General features: G+C 43.0%; 2 long non-coding RNA genes across 2 annotated transcripts; one reads left to right on the top strand and one right to left on the bottom strand.

Moving 5' to 3' along the window:
* The first annotated feature begins 5,730 nt into the window (after window positions 1-5,730).
* LOC145431339 (uncharacterized) lies at window positions 5,731-7,686 on the top strand. Its single transcript, XR_013911631.1, has 2 exons — window positions 5,731-6,991; window positions 7,037-7,686. It is a non-coding gene; the product is annotated as an uncharacterized LOC145431339 (long non-coding RNA).
* On the bottom strand, window positions 5,894-11,670 carry LOC145431338 (uncharacterized). Its single transcript, XR_013911630.1, has 2 exons — window positions 10,956-11,670; window positions 5,894-7,298 (listed from the first exon to the last, which is right to left on the bottom strand). It is a non-coding gene; the product is annotated as an uncharacterized LOC145431338 (long non-coding RNA).
* Window positions 11,671-12,706: the final 1,036 nt, after the last annotated feature.

The raw sequence follows: 12,706 nt of genomic DNA, 5'->3' as shown, positions 1-12,706 counted from the left end.
ACGAGTGCAGTATTTCTTGGAGCATGTGGAGTGAAGACAACAACATGAAAAGAAGCTGTTGCTGTTTGTATCATGTCTTCCTCTGTACTTGTACTGATTATTTGCAGTTTGAGTGTACAATCACACTTCTCACTTTTCCTCAATAACCACCTAGCATTATCTAGCACAGTGTCGCGGTGGTTAGCACTGTTGCCACTGTTGCCTCACAGCAAGGTCTTGGCTTTAAATCCACCATCTGGCCCAGGCCCCATGTTTGCATGGATTCTCTCTGGATACTCCAGCTTTCTCCAGAGTCTAATGACCCACAATTAGTGGGGTTAGGTTAACTGTTGATTCTAAATTGCCCATAAGTGCAAATGGTTTTCTGTCTCTGTGTTAGCCCAGAGTGTCTGTACCCTGCTTCCCTGCTGGAATAGCCTCCAGCTGCCCTGTATTTGATATGCAAAGGAAAATGATTGGATGCAACCATCTAGCTTTATAAATTGTTCATTTGTATCTTTCTTAGTAAAATACAAATTCCTGTTTAACCGTAACCTTTTATACATATGCATTAGCTGAACAACAATGATGAAGCATCTCTTTATCAGGTTCAGGATGGGAGCTTTCTCCCATGAAGAGGACCAGAAGCTTCTTTCGTTCACTATCTGCAAGCTCTCCAGTCTATATTCATCCCACACTGAACCGTGCTGTTGTCTGGTTCAGTGTGTTCTTGCTGTGAGTCATCTTTCACCACTGCTGTTGCAAACTCGGGGGCTATTCTTTCTCCGTGTGTATTTGTATCAGTGAGGGTGCAGCAAATCTGCTTCATATTCAGTGCCACGAGTTGTCAGCCTGTTACATCCCAGTGGGGTCAATTTCCCCCGTTTGCTGTTTTTCCGAGCTATCAGATGGTCTCTCTGCCTTAGTTGTCAGCTGAACTTTAAAATACATCACCAGACAAATAAGGATGAGACATTCACCAGTAGAGCTGATAATCTGATGCAACTCTCTGCTGAGCAGTTGCATAAGGTACCGAGAACATAAAACAAATGGAAAAAGTGGAACATGACATTCTAGCACGGTGCTGCTGAGTGATCAGCGGGGCTGTCGGTGTACCGAATGGTGGAAGCAGTGCAGCGTAGAAGCTCGCACAGGAGCGTAGATCTGTAATGTCTACTGTAAAACACACCAGTGCTCCAACACATGCTCAACAAATCCCACAGGCATTCAGCGCTAATGGAAACTACTCCAGCAGGGAAGTTATTTTTCATTACGTTACCATCAATGAACCTTGATCGCTGGACACTGAGTGTTGTGATTATTTCAAAAGTATATAGCAAAGGAGTATAGACTCAGTCCCCACAGTCTCGAATGTTAACAACTGCTGTTTATACTTTGAACTACTGCGATTTCCTTCCATCATGGCCCCCCGGGAGGATCGAATTCTCCCTCAGCCAAGCGGAGAGAGACATAGAGAGGGAAGGAGAGAGCAAATATGAAAGTGAAAGAAGGAGACAAAGCACAAAGAAATGGAAATCCCTTCCCTCTGGGCCAGGCTCTCTGGTGCCTTTACCCAGTTTTTATCTGATGAGTCTTTGGAGAATAACTCTCTTTGCACAAAACTCGGAAGGAGGAGACATCCTCTCGGCTCGGTGGTCACAATCGACCCTGTATGACAGACGCGCTGGCTGCTGACAGCCATTACTGTCAAAATGAGGTAAGAACAAGGTGGGATGGCTGTCTTCACGGGCGCTGATGGCAGGGCTTAAACCGTGCTCCCAAACCCTTGTGGGATGTAGTTGCACACTGCCCATAATTGAGTTGAAAGCTTTATTGAATATTTCATTTGTGCTGTGGGAATTGGATTCTTCAGAGCACAGCAAAAGCTAAGTGGGAATGGGATATTTTTATTATAGCTAATGATACTTGCTTCATGCTTACCCTTCATCTGGTCCTATTTCACAAATATACTTGTACTGAAAACAAGAAAACCCTCATTAGGCTTAATTTGCGCAATTCTGTAAACAAACTTCAAGTAAAGTCAATTTTAAAAAGGCTAATTTATGAATCAAATCCTATTTTGCATGTAAGCACTCTGGAGTGAGCCAATTACCATCGACTTTATTCCTGGGTCAGAGCATTACTAGGGGCAACAGGACCGCTCATTAACTACCACAGTTAAAGGGAGTTCCTGGACCTGGCAGTGAGCTCAGGGCCAGCCATCTGTAAGCATGAGCTCAGTGGGCTGACAGCATTGCCTGCAACTCAGAGAGACTGAGACTTCGGTGCTAATCAGAAACATTTCTCCAAACCCCAAGATGAGAGGAGGTCTGCTCTACAGTGACTCTCAAAGCTCCACTCTTTATTCTTCATTCCCTTGCTCACATTGGCTTTCCCTCCCATTTTATATCCCACTGGAGCAAACCCGGTGGGACTGGAGGATCCAGCCGGGGACGGCGGCTAACTGGCTTTGCTATTACAGCTCCTGTCACAGGGGAGCTAGTGCGCTGCTTAGCCCAGCTGGAGCTCTCTGATCCCCTGCCTTTCAGTGGATGGATTCCTACCAATGGTCCCTGGGGGTTTCACTCAAAGGAGGAATAAAACTCAATGATACCATCTCCTAGTCTCCTAGTCTAGGGCTTTATTTGCCAGTAATCAATTAAAAGAAAAAGCATCAGCACAGCAGTATTTTCTAATTGATACTCATTAGGAAGAGTGAATGAATCTGGAGAAATATGCAAATGGCCTGTAGTTGTATAGCGCTTTACTCGTCCCTAAGAACCCCAAAGCGCTTTACACATCCAGTCATCCACCCATTCACGCACTGGTGATGGCAAGCTACATTGTAGCCACAGCCACCCTGGCAGAGGCGAGGCTGCCGGACACTGGCGCCACCGGGCCCTCTGACCACCACCAGTAGGCAACGGGTGAAGTGTTTCGCCCAAGGACACAACGACCGAGACTGTCCAAGCCGGGGCTCGAACCGGCAACCGTCCGATTACAAGGCGAACTCCCAACTCTTGAGCCACGATCGCCCTGTGGCGATGTGGATTAATTACTTCATTTTGAAATGATGACCGAGACGATGTGTCCCCAGCAACAGGAGAGAAGCTACAGGGATGAATGCAGCCTGGTTTATGTGAGTTCTGAATGTTTGATTGCATACTGGCACAGAAACAGCTGCACACTTTTCAAATGAGACAGTCTATTAATTCTGCCTGGTCCAACCAATTTATGACTTCTGGTGTATAATAATGAATATATTAATGAAATCTCTGTGTGTATGTGGACCCCTATTGCATCAGTCCACTGTGTTGTGTTGTGATACTTGTAATGTCACTTTAAAATACTTTGCATCGTGTTTATTGCTTTTGGTGGCTGCTGCTCACCAGGTAGAGCAGGTCAAGTACTAATCAGTCTCTGGCTGCTCCAGTCTCCATGCCAGTGTATCCTTGGGCTTGATACTGGGCCCCAGGTGGTCTCTGATGCATCTGTTGGAGTGTGATCATTAGAAAGTACATAGGTGTGGAAAAGAAGACCTTGGATGAACGAAGCTACATAGAAACCAGTCTAATCTTTCCTATTTCACATCTGCTACATGTTGAAATGAAAGTCAAAATGCAGCTCTTAATATGACTGAATCATAGCTTAAGTCCATCCATCCAGTTTCTTATGTGCTGATCCAGCTCAGGGCCACAGAGCAGCGATGCCTGCCTTTTGACAGCTGGGACTTCAGAAGATCTGAAGTATGTAAGGATATATTATAATGGTGTTCGAGTGTTAGAATGTGCTGTTCATGGGTTTTGTAGAAAATGTCTGTTGCCCACAGGTTGCTACGAGTCAGAACTTTTTCCTTTTAACATTAAAATACATTATGTCACAATGACATCATTACAGTGTTACAAAGACTAGCAGGAGACGTGGTGTGCTTACGATACATTCTAACATTAAACAGCAACGTGGGTTTTTAGCAGGTTGCATATTACCAATATGGCATAAAAAATGTTTTCATTTTATTTGACTTGTCTGATTAATAGAAAAAGTTGCAGTGCAGGGGGCTAACAAGAGTGACAAACCTGTCACCACCCATCCATAATGTGGACTTTGCAGTCAACGAAAGGAAACATTACCTCCCAGCAGCTGACAGAACAGACCTTGCACGATGATTTTGACTTTTTTATTTAATTTCTGCTGAAGTGATTCAGGACAAAGCTGCTCCACCTGATGAAATGATCATTTATGTTTATCCAAGTGCTTTTTAAAGATTTCTGATTTGACTTTGATAAAACAGATGAAACATCCAGGGCACCAATGCTGGTTTAAGTTCCTTTATAACTCAGACATTAAACTGATGGAGTTTTGCTATTGAAACTATGGCATATCCCATGACATTTGGAATCAAGCTGGTAAAAAGATTCACAGATTTGCATCAGATTGTGACACTGAGGCAGCTTTTGTTGCCGTTCCTAACAGAGCTTGTTGCTGAATAAGTCATGTGACTATCCCCTGCACCCGCGCAGTCCAAAGCAACCCCTGACAGAGAGCTGCATTTGGTAACAAGTGGCCTTGTAGAAATCACCTGGCATGAAATTAACTTTGAAAAACGCCAAAATATTTTTTCTTTTTCTTGTAATTTTTCAACATGTTCTTGGAAACTCTGTTTATTTGGCTCCTCTACTGAGCTGATATACAACACACAGAGCCTTAATTAGTCACTCTAATTTGGTGATTAATATAATAATATCTTTTCATGGAGAGCTTTCATTATTTTGGATTCATGTTGTTCTTTCATCAGTCTCTTTATGTAGGATCATAGCACTCCTGTGCTCAGCAGCGATAGGTTACGACTAATTACCCAGCGAGGTCTTAATCTGTAGCGTATCTGAAGCAATTATTCAATGTTGTCAGTGGATTGCAAATATTGCACGACTGCTGATGATAATGAATGATGTACAACTGACAAGCAAAATCTATTAAACCGTACCTAATTTTTAGTCTCCATGTAGGGTGGCTGCTGGCAGCTTATGGCTGGGTGTGAATATCCTACCTTGGTGGAAGCTGTAATTGCTGGAACTATAGAAAGGAAAACTTGCAGATTAAGGGATTTGTTGTACTCGCCTAACAACAGTCGTCTGTCGACTGTCTTGCTTTTAACCTTCGATATAAATCCAGTTTTTGAAAACATTTCTTAGAAGATGGCTTGGACTCAAGGAATTAATCCTAATTTCAGAGCCTAAAATTCATAAGAAGTCAAGTTTGAAAGCTTTCATTCAGATTAAAGTGTGTTTAAAACTCCACAGCATAGTTAGTGACTGATGCTTAACAGTGGGAGCAGACAAACTAATGCATGAACTCACAGGTAAGAATTAAAAGCTTTCCTCCCAGATTGCAGTGCACTACGTGACAAGTACTTCACAGAAGAATACAATCTGGCTTTTCGATGATCTCTGTCTCTTCTGGCGGTCTTCTGCAAGCTCAGGTTAGAATATATTCTCTCCTCCAAGATGGTAGAGCTGTAATCCCTGACACCAAACACGGGGATCCAATAGACTGATCTGATCACCTGATAGCACGGAAGAAGTATGATAAAGGAAGGCCAGAGGCTTCTAGTTAGCAGGGTCTGAACTTTAGTTTTTGTCTACCAGGGGATGTGACAATCCAACACCTTCAGATATCTGCTGATACTTGGAGATAAATGATCTGAATTGCAGAAGAAGGACTGAAGGAAACTGTTTCCAGGGCCTACTCCGTGGATCGGCTTCCTCCGAGGCGTGGACGTCTATCAGCAGAGAATGTCCCTTAGTCTGTAACACAGTCAAATATATTCTCAAGTAATATTCAAGCATGCCATTCAGCGTGTTAGTACGAGCTCGGGAGCAGCTTGGGAGAACAAGAAAACAGAGACTGCTTCAGATTGTCTTCCCAAATTGACTCAACTTTATTCACAAGTACAACAGTTTATATAGAGGGACAAATTCATGAGACAGCAGATTATCAGTTTAAACCAGTACAGACCAAGATAAGGCAGCGTCTTCCTGCCCTTGGGTGAAGAAGCATCCTTTGTGTAGTTTATTAGTTCAGCTACAATTGTGATTATCTCAGCGACATATTTTCAAGGCACAAAACGAAGAGTTCTTACATTAGTGAAATCTGAAACAAACCATTTGGCCTTCAACAGGCGTCTAAAAGATTAAGAAACTAATATAGCTGAGGGAGTGATCTCTGTGGTATTTCAACCTTGTACCAGCCTGTGATTCTCACACATCAATTCTTGGGTCAAAGAGAAAAACACTGAAACAAAGGGGCCTTATTGAATGACAGAGTTTTCCTGCATGATGTCACTATAAAACAATATCCAGTAAATGCTCCCATGGTACTAAAATACCTAACAGTTCCACTCTTTTTTTATTATTATTTTTAAAAAAAATAATAACTCAAATAGAAAGGAAAAATCACAAATGTAATAACATAATATAAAAAGCAAATCATAAAATGTAATAGTTCACAACCTAATGTTCAATATACACATCAGGAACATCATTGGTAACATCTGGCACATCCTCAGGATCAATTTGTGCTAATTGCAAATACATTGAAGTAGCTGTACTAGTAGCTATATGGGTTATCATTGAAAATGTGGCTTGCAGAAATGTGAACAGGGTTGCACTTTACAATACGAAATAGTAAATAAAAATCCTAAGATTAATGCAGTAGATATGATTAATAACCTAAATATATAAAAAAGACAGTTCTTTAGTCGTCTCCTGGCCTGGTCCCAAGTTCGAGAGACACCGTGTAAGCGTCGTGTGATGACAATGGGCATTTCATTTTCTCCATTATCAGGATGGAATGAGTCTATCTTTATCAGGTTAGACATTGTGTGGTACTCTAGGCTTTCTGTTCCTGCTGGATGTTCGAGTACCTTGTTGTTGTTCAGGCGGGGGATCAAAGGGCTTTCTGAGTCTTGGCTCTTTCAGGCGTTGTGTGTTAATCAGTGATTGTGTGTGTGTAGGTGTATTGGATCCGGGCGCTGGCTCGCCTGAGTCGTCATCTATAGGTGTATTGAATCCGGGCGCTGGCTCGCCTGAGTCGTCATCTACTTGATCCGACGCCTTAGGTGGTTTGGTGGGGCTGGTCTTAACCCTGCTGGCATGAATCCACTGAGGTTGTCCGTCTGTTAGGATGCTGGTTCTCGTCACTGCAAGTACAGTCTGGGGGCTGGAACACGCGGCCTCCCCGAGTGCCCTTGGTTTTAGCGACTGTACCAACACCGCATCTCCTGGTTTCCACGGATGGGTTGGATCTATGGAAGGGAGAGGCTGAGAGAGACAAACTTTCTGATAGTTATTATTCAGTGTTTCTACCAGGTTATGAACATAGTCAGACAATGCAGTGTCTATGTCCCCTTCCAATAGCGGTGCCCCTCTGGAGGCTGACCATGGTGTTGGAAACGGTCTTCCCATGATTATTTCAAATGGAGATAATTTGGTTGCTGCGGATGGAGTCATTCTAATCTCGCAGAGGATTTGAGGAAGTAGTTTGATCCAGGTCATTCCTGTTTCTATCATTGCTTTAGTCAGGCGGTTTTTTATGGTCCTATTCATTCTTTCTACAACTCCTGAACTCTGAGGATGGTATGGCACATGATATTTCCAGTCTATTGCTAGAGTTTTAGCACACTTTTGAATTACTTCTGATGTGAATGAAGGTCCTCTATCACTGTTAATTTGGTGAGGTATTCCAAATCTGGGTATTATTTCATTGCACAACTTTTGACAGACTACTTCTGCAGTTTCTTTTGATGTTGGGTAAGCTTCTACCCATTTACTAAATTGGTCCACTATTACCAGTAAGTACTTGATGCTTCCTTGTGCTGGCATGTGTGTAAAATCAATTTGTAATGTATGAAATGGGAAATCTGGTTGTGGTGAATGCTGATGTTTTGCTTTTGGTTTTCCTACATTAGTTCGTGCACATGTTAGACAGGTTGCTAATATGCGTTTTACTGCGTGTGATGTTTTCTTGATTACAAATCTTGATTTTATTGCCCCTATTACCCCTCTTTGTCCGACATGACTCACACCGTGAAAATGTCGGACAAGGATTGGCAGTAGTGAAGATGGGAGGGCAATCAAACCCTCAAGGTTTTTGTATAAGCCGTCTCTGTTATCTAAGGTACAATCATTACTTTCCCAATAGGTGTAATCACATGCAGAGGCTTGCTCTTGTATGAATTTTAGGTCAACATTTGCTTCTAAATAGTCTGGGAGTGTGAGAAGTGGCAGCTGTAAAGGCAAAGATAATACTTCCCTTCTGGGTGGTTGCTGTGAGGCAGCAGCTGCTTTCGCGGTTACGTCTGCAAGAGCATTTCCCACTGCTTCGTCTGTGTCAGCCGTGCTGTGCCCCTTCGTTTTAACAACTGCAATTGCCGATGGCAGCTGTATAGCCTGCAAAAGTCTTTGAACAAGATCAGAATTAGCGATCGATTTTCCATCAGCAGATCTAAATCCTCTTTGTCTCCACAATGTGCCAAAGTCATGCACCACACCGAATGCATAACGGCTATCAGTGTAAATTGTTACCCGCTTATCCACATGTAACTCACAGGCGCGTATTAAAGCCATGAGTTCTGCTTTTTGTGCTGAGTGAAATGGTAATGAGTGAGCCTCTAGTATGATGTCAGGCAATGTCACCACCGAATAGCCACAAAGAAATAAGTTGTCATTTGGTTTTGAACAGGACCCGTCCACATAAACAATGACTGAGTCTGGGATTGGTGTCTGCTCTAAGTCTGGGCGTGGTGCTGTGGATTCCTGTATACGTGTCATACAATCATGATCGTCAGGGTCGTCTGAACCATCCTGTCGGTCAGAGGAACACAGCATACGAATAAGTAAGTGTGCTGGCGAATTGGGTGTGCTGCTTGCTTTTATAGTGAGATTTGCTGTTGAAGTCAGTGTAGCTTCATAACCTGAGTGACGTTGTGCGGTCATGTGTTGTGTAGTTATGTTTGCTAGAATGGTCGTGACCTGGTGATTGGTGTGTAGAATAGTGTCATGTGAGAGTGTGAGCTTCTCGCAGTCCCTTATCATGATAGAGCAAGCTGCTACTGCTCTCAGGCAGGCCGGCATCCCCTGAACTACTGCTGGCAGCACCTTTGAGTAGAAGGCTACTGGACGGTAGCCACAGCCATGCTCTTGGGCCAATACACCTGCACAGGTCGTGCCGTTCTCTGTGACGTACAGGTGGAACGGTAAGTGGTAGTCAGGCAGACCCAAACAAGGGGCGGAGGTCAGCGCTCCCTGTAATGCATTGAAAGAGGCAGTCATTTCTGTGGACCACAGTATTCGAGGAGGCTTGTCTTTTTTTGCAGCATTCACGCAGAATGTGGTCATGAAAAGAACAGTCTGGTATCCACTGTCTGCAATAGTTCACCATGCCTAGGAAAGACAGCATTTCTTTCTGTGTAGTGGGCTTAGGGACAGAGGTCACAGCTTTGACCCTGTCTGTAGTCATAGAACGTTGTCCGTGAGACAGTGTAAATCCCAAATATTGAACAGAAGTCTGACAGTACTGCATTTTCTTTGCATATGCTTTGTGGCCAGTCTTTTGGAGGTGCTGGAGAAGCATGTGTGTAGCAGTTTGACATAGTTTTTCACTTTCAGCACAGAGGAGGAGATCATCTACATACTGGATCAGAGTACAGCCCTCTGGAGGAGTGAAGCCGTCCAGGGTAGCACGTACTACCATTGAGAAAGCCGCAGGGCTGTCTACCATGCCTTGGGGTAAGCGAGTCCATGTGTACTGCTTATCTCTATGTGTAAAAGCAAATATCGGCTGTGTGTCTTTATGCACAGGCACTGAGAAAAAGGCGGAGCACAAATCCACCACAGTAAAATGTGTAGCTGTTGCTGGAATAGATGTCAGTATGCTGGGAACATCTGGAACAATAGGTGGCAGAGGCATGATGACTGCATTAACTTGCCTTAAGTCTTGTGTGAAACGCCATACGCCAGGTTTGTTAGGCTTTGGCACAGGATTGACAGGAGTGTTATATGGAGATACTGTGGGCTTTATTACTCCAGCTGTCAATAAATCTCCTATGATGATGTCTAAGGCTGCGGCTTTTTCAGCGGAAATGGGATATTGCTTGACATATACCGGCTTGTTGTTTTTCAGCTGAGCATGATAAGGTGTACAGTCAATAAATCCTACATCATTCTCACCTCTTGACCATAATGTCATGTTTTGATATTCAGCTGGCAATGTGACAGCAGAGATAGTACAGTGTATAGGGTAGGTTAGATCTATGTGACGACATGGTGTAGTTATGTCATAAACTATGTCTGAGTTATGTGACAAAATCACTGTTTGACCTTAGAGAAACAAAAGTGTGGCTCCCAGTCATGGGATTACCTGTTAGTGGCGTCTGTACACGTTTTTTTTTTTGGCACAGTGTGTGACATAGAGTACCGGACAAAAAGGAAGTTGAGTTCATTCTCTGCTGAGGGTCCAGCTGACACAGAGGATGTTCCTTCTCCATCATGTCGGTACATAGGGCAGAGAAAACATAAGCTGTTATCAGTGTCAGCAAACATTTCACCCTTTATGTTAAATTAAATACACAAATTCATTTTTGCTTTGGGTGTCTGCGGCTGCTGGAAAACTGAGCTGAATTTGCACCTCTAGCTTGTCCAACAGTGCATAAAGCGTTTTATGAATACTAGGATAGATTCATCAGGCTTCTGTTTACACATAGTTACTGCATTTAAGTCACTTTTGTCTCTGGACATTGTTAGCAGGAATTTCTTTAGATTCTTAAAGAAATCGGCGACTTTGTCATTATTTACCCTCCTTTTGTCCATAGCGGTAACATTTGATGCATCACGTCGCGGCATTCTATCATATATTTTCTACAGGACTTTTTAAGCAGACTACTTTTCTTATCACAAATAGTATTTAACATTTCTACTGACCTGTTTTCTGGCGATAATCGTTCGGGATAGGGCTCCGGAAATACATTAGGATGCATTAAAGTTATAGTTCTTAAGTTCGAGACGAAATCAGTCACGTAAGCACTTCCGCATGTTCTGGATACGTAATCATGGAAGTCTTCATTGATTCGCGAGCGTGGGTTAAACGTAACCGGAAGTGGGAGTCGTACTGAGCCGCTATTTGTGATTTTATATTTTATTTTTTTCGGTTTTACAGTTAATTTTGAGTTTTTATCGGACCCGTCTAAGGTCTTTGAATTATTCTGACCCATGGTCAGTGATTTCCAGAGGGGTTTAGACGCTTTGAAGGATTTAAGTTTGTATCTATTTTTGCTGTGGCACACCTGAGGTTACTTGATTTTTTTTGCTAGCAATTTTATGTTTTTAGTGAGCAACTTCTCACTTTTTAACGAGCAACTTCTCGTTTTATGACCCCAGGCAACTTCCTGTGTCCTTTCTGCTGGTGAGCAACTTCTTAGTTTATGACAGCAGGCAACTTCCTGTGTCCTTTCTGCTTTTATTTTACAAAACAACAGGCAACTTCCTGTGTTTCTATGTGGGCCACTAAATAAGGCTCCTCAGTGTATCCCACTTGTTACTATGTGGGCCACTGAAGAAGGCCTCGTCAGCGTATCCCGTTTCTATGTGGATCACTGAGAAAGGCATAACACAGTCTTATTAAAATAAAAAGACAAGTGCCTACCTTCGTCAGGATCCCACTTCTGACACCAAAATTGAAGGAAACTGTTTCCAGGGCCTACTCCGTGGATCGGCTTCCTCCGAGGCGTGGACGTCTATCAGCAGAGAATGTACCTTCACCTATCAGCAGAGAATGTCCCTTAGTCTGTAACACAGTCAAATATATTCTCAAGTAATATTCAAGCATGCCATTCAGCGTGTTAGTACGAGCTCGGGAGCAGCTTGGGAGAACAAGAAAACAGAGACTGCTTCAGATTGTCTTCCCAAATTGACTCAACTTTATTCACAAGTACAACAGTTTATATAGAGGGACAAATTCATGAGACAGCAGATTATCAGTTTAAACCAGTACAGACCAAGATAAGGCAGCGTCTTCCTGCCCTTGGGTGAAGAAGCATCCTTTGTGTAGTTTATTAGTTCAGCTACAATTGTGATTATCTCAGCGACATATTTTCAAGGCACAAAACGAAGAGTTCTTACATTAGTGAAATCTGAAACAAACCATTTGGCCTTCAACAGGCGTCTAAAAGATTAAGAAACTAATATAGCTGAGGGAGTGATCTCTGTGGTATTTCAACCTTGTACCAGCCTGTGATTCTCACACATCAATTCTTGGGTCAAAGAGAAAAACACTGAAACAAAGGGGCCTTATTGAATGACAGAGTTTTCCTGCATGATGTCACTATAAAACAATATCCAGTAAATGCTCCCATGGTACTAAAATACCTAACAAGGACCACAGCTCCAAACTCTCTCCTTCACTTCTTATCTATTTATGATCCCCCAGTTCTCATTTTCGTGCCCCACCCTCACCCCATTTTTTAATTCTTTCACTTCTCATTACTACACGGGGATCTGCCAGACCCAGCAGCCGATGCCAGTCCCCTCCGATGCCTTCCCCAAACTGCAGCTCAATTCATGTTTATCTACTTAACTCAAACTTAAAATGAGCACGTGGGCCCAGCTAGTGGATGAGTACTTTACCAATACCAGTGATAACAAGCTGTTACTGTCAGAAAGAGAATCATTCTTTC

Source organism: Astatotilapia calliptera, chromosome 10, assembly GCF_964374335.1.
Source record: "Astatotilapia calliptera chromosome 10, fAstCal68.1, whole genome shotgun sequence".
In the NCBI taxonomy this organism is placed as follows: domain Eukaryota; kingdom Metazoa; phylum Chordata; class Actinopteri; order Cichliformes; family Cichlidae; genus Astatotilapia; species Astatotilapia calliptera.
This window is presented reverse-complemented; position numbering and strand designations above follow the sequence as displayed.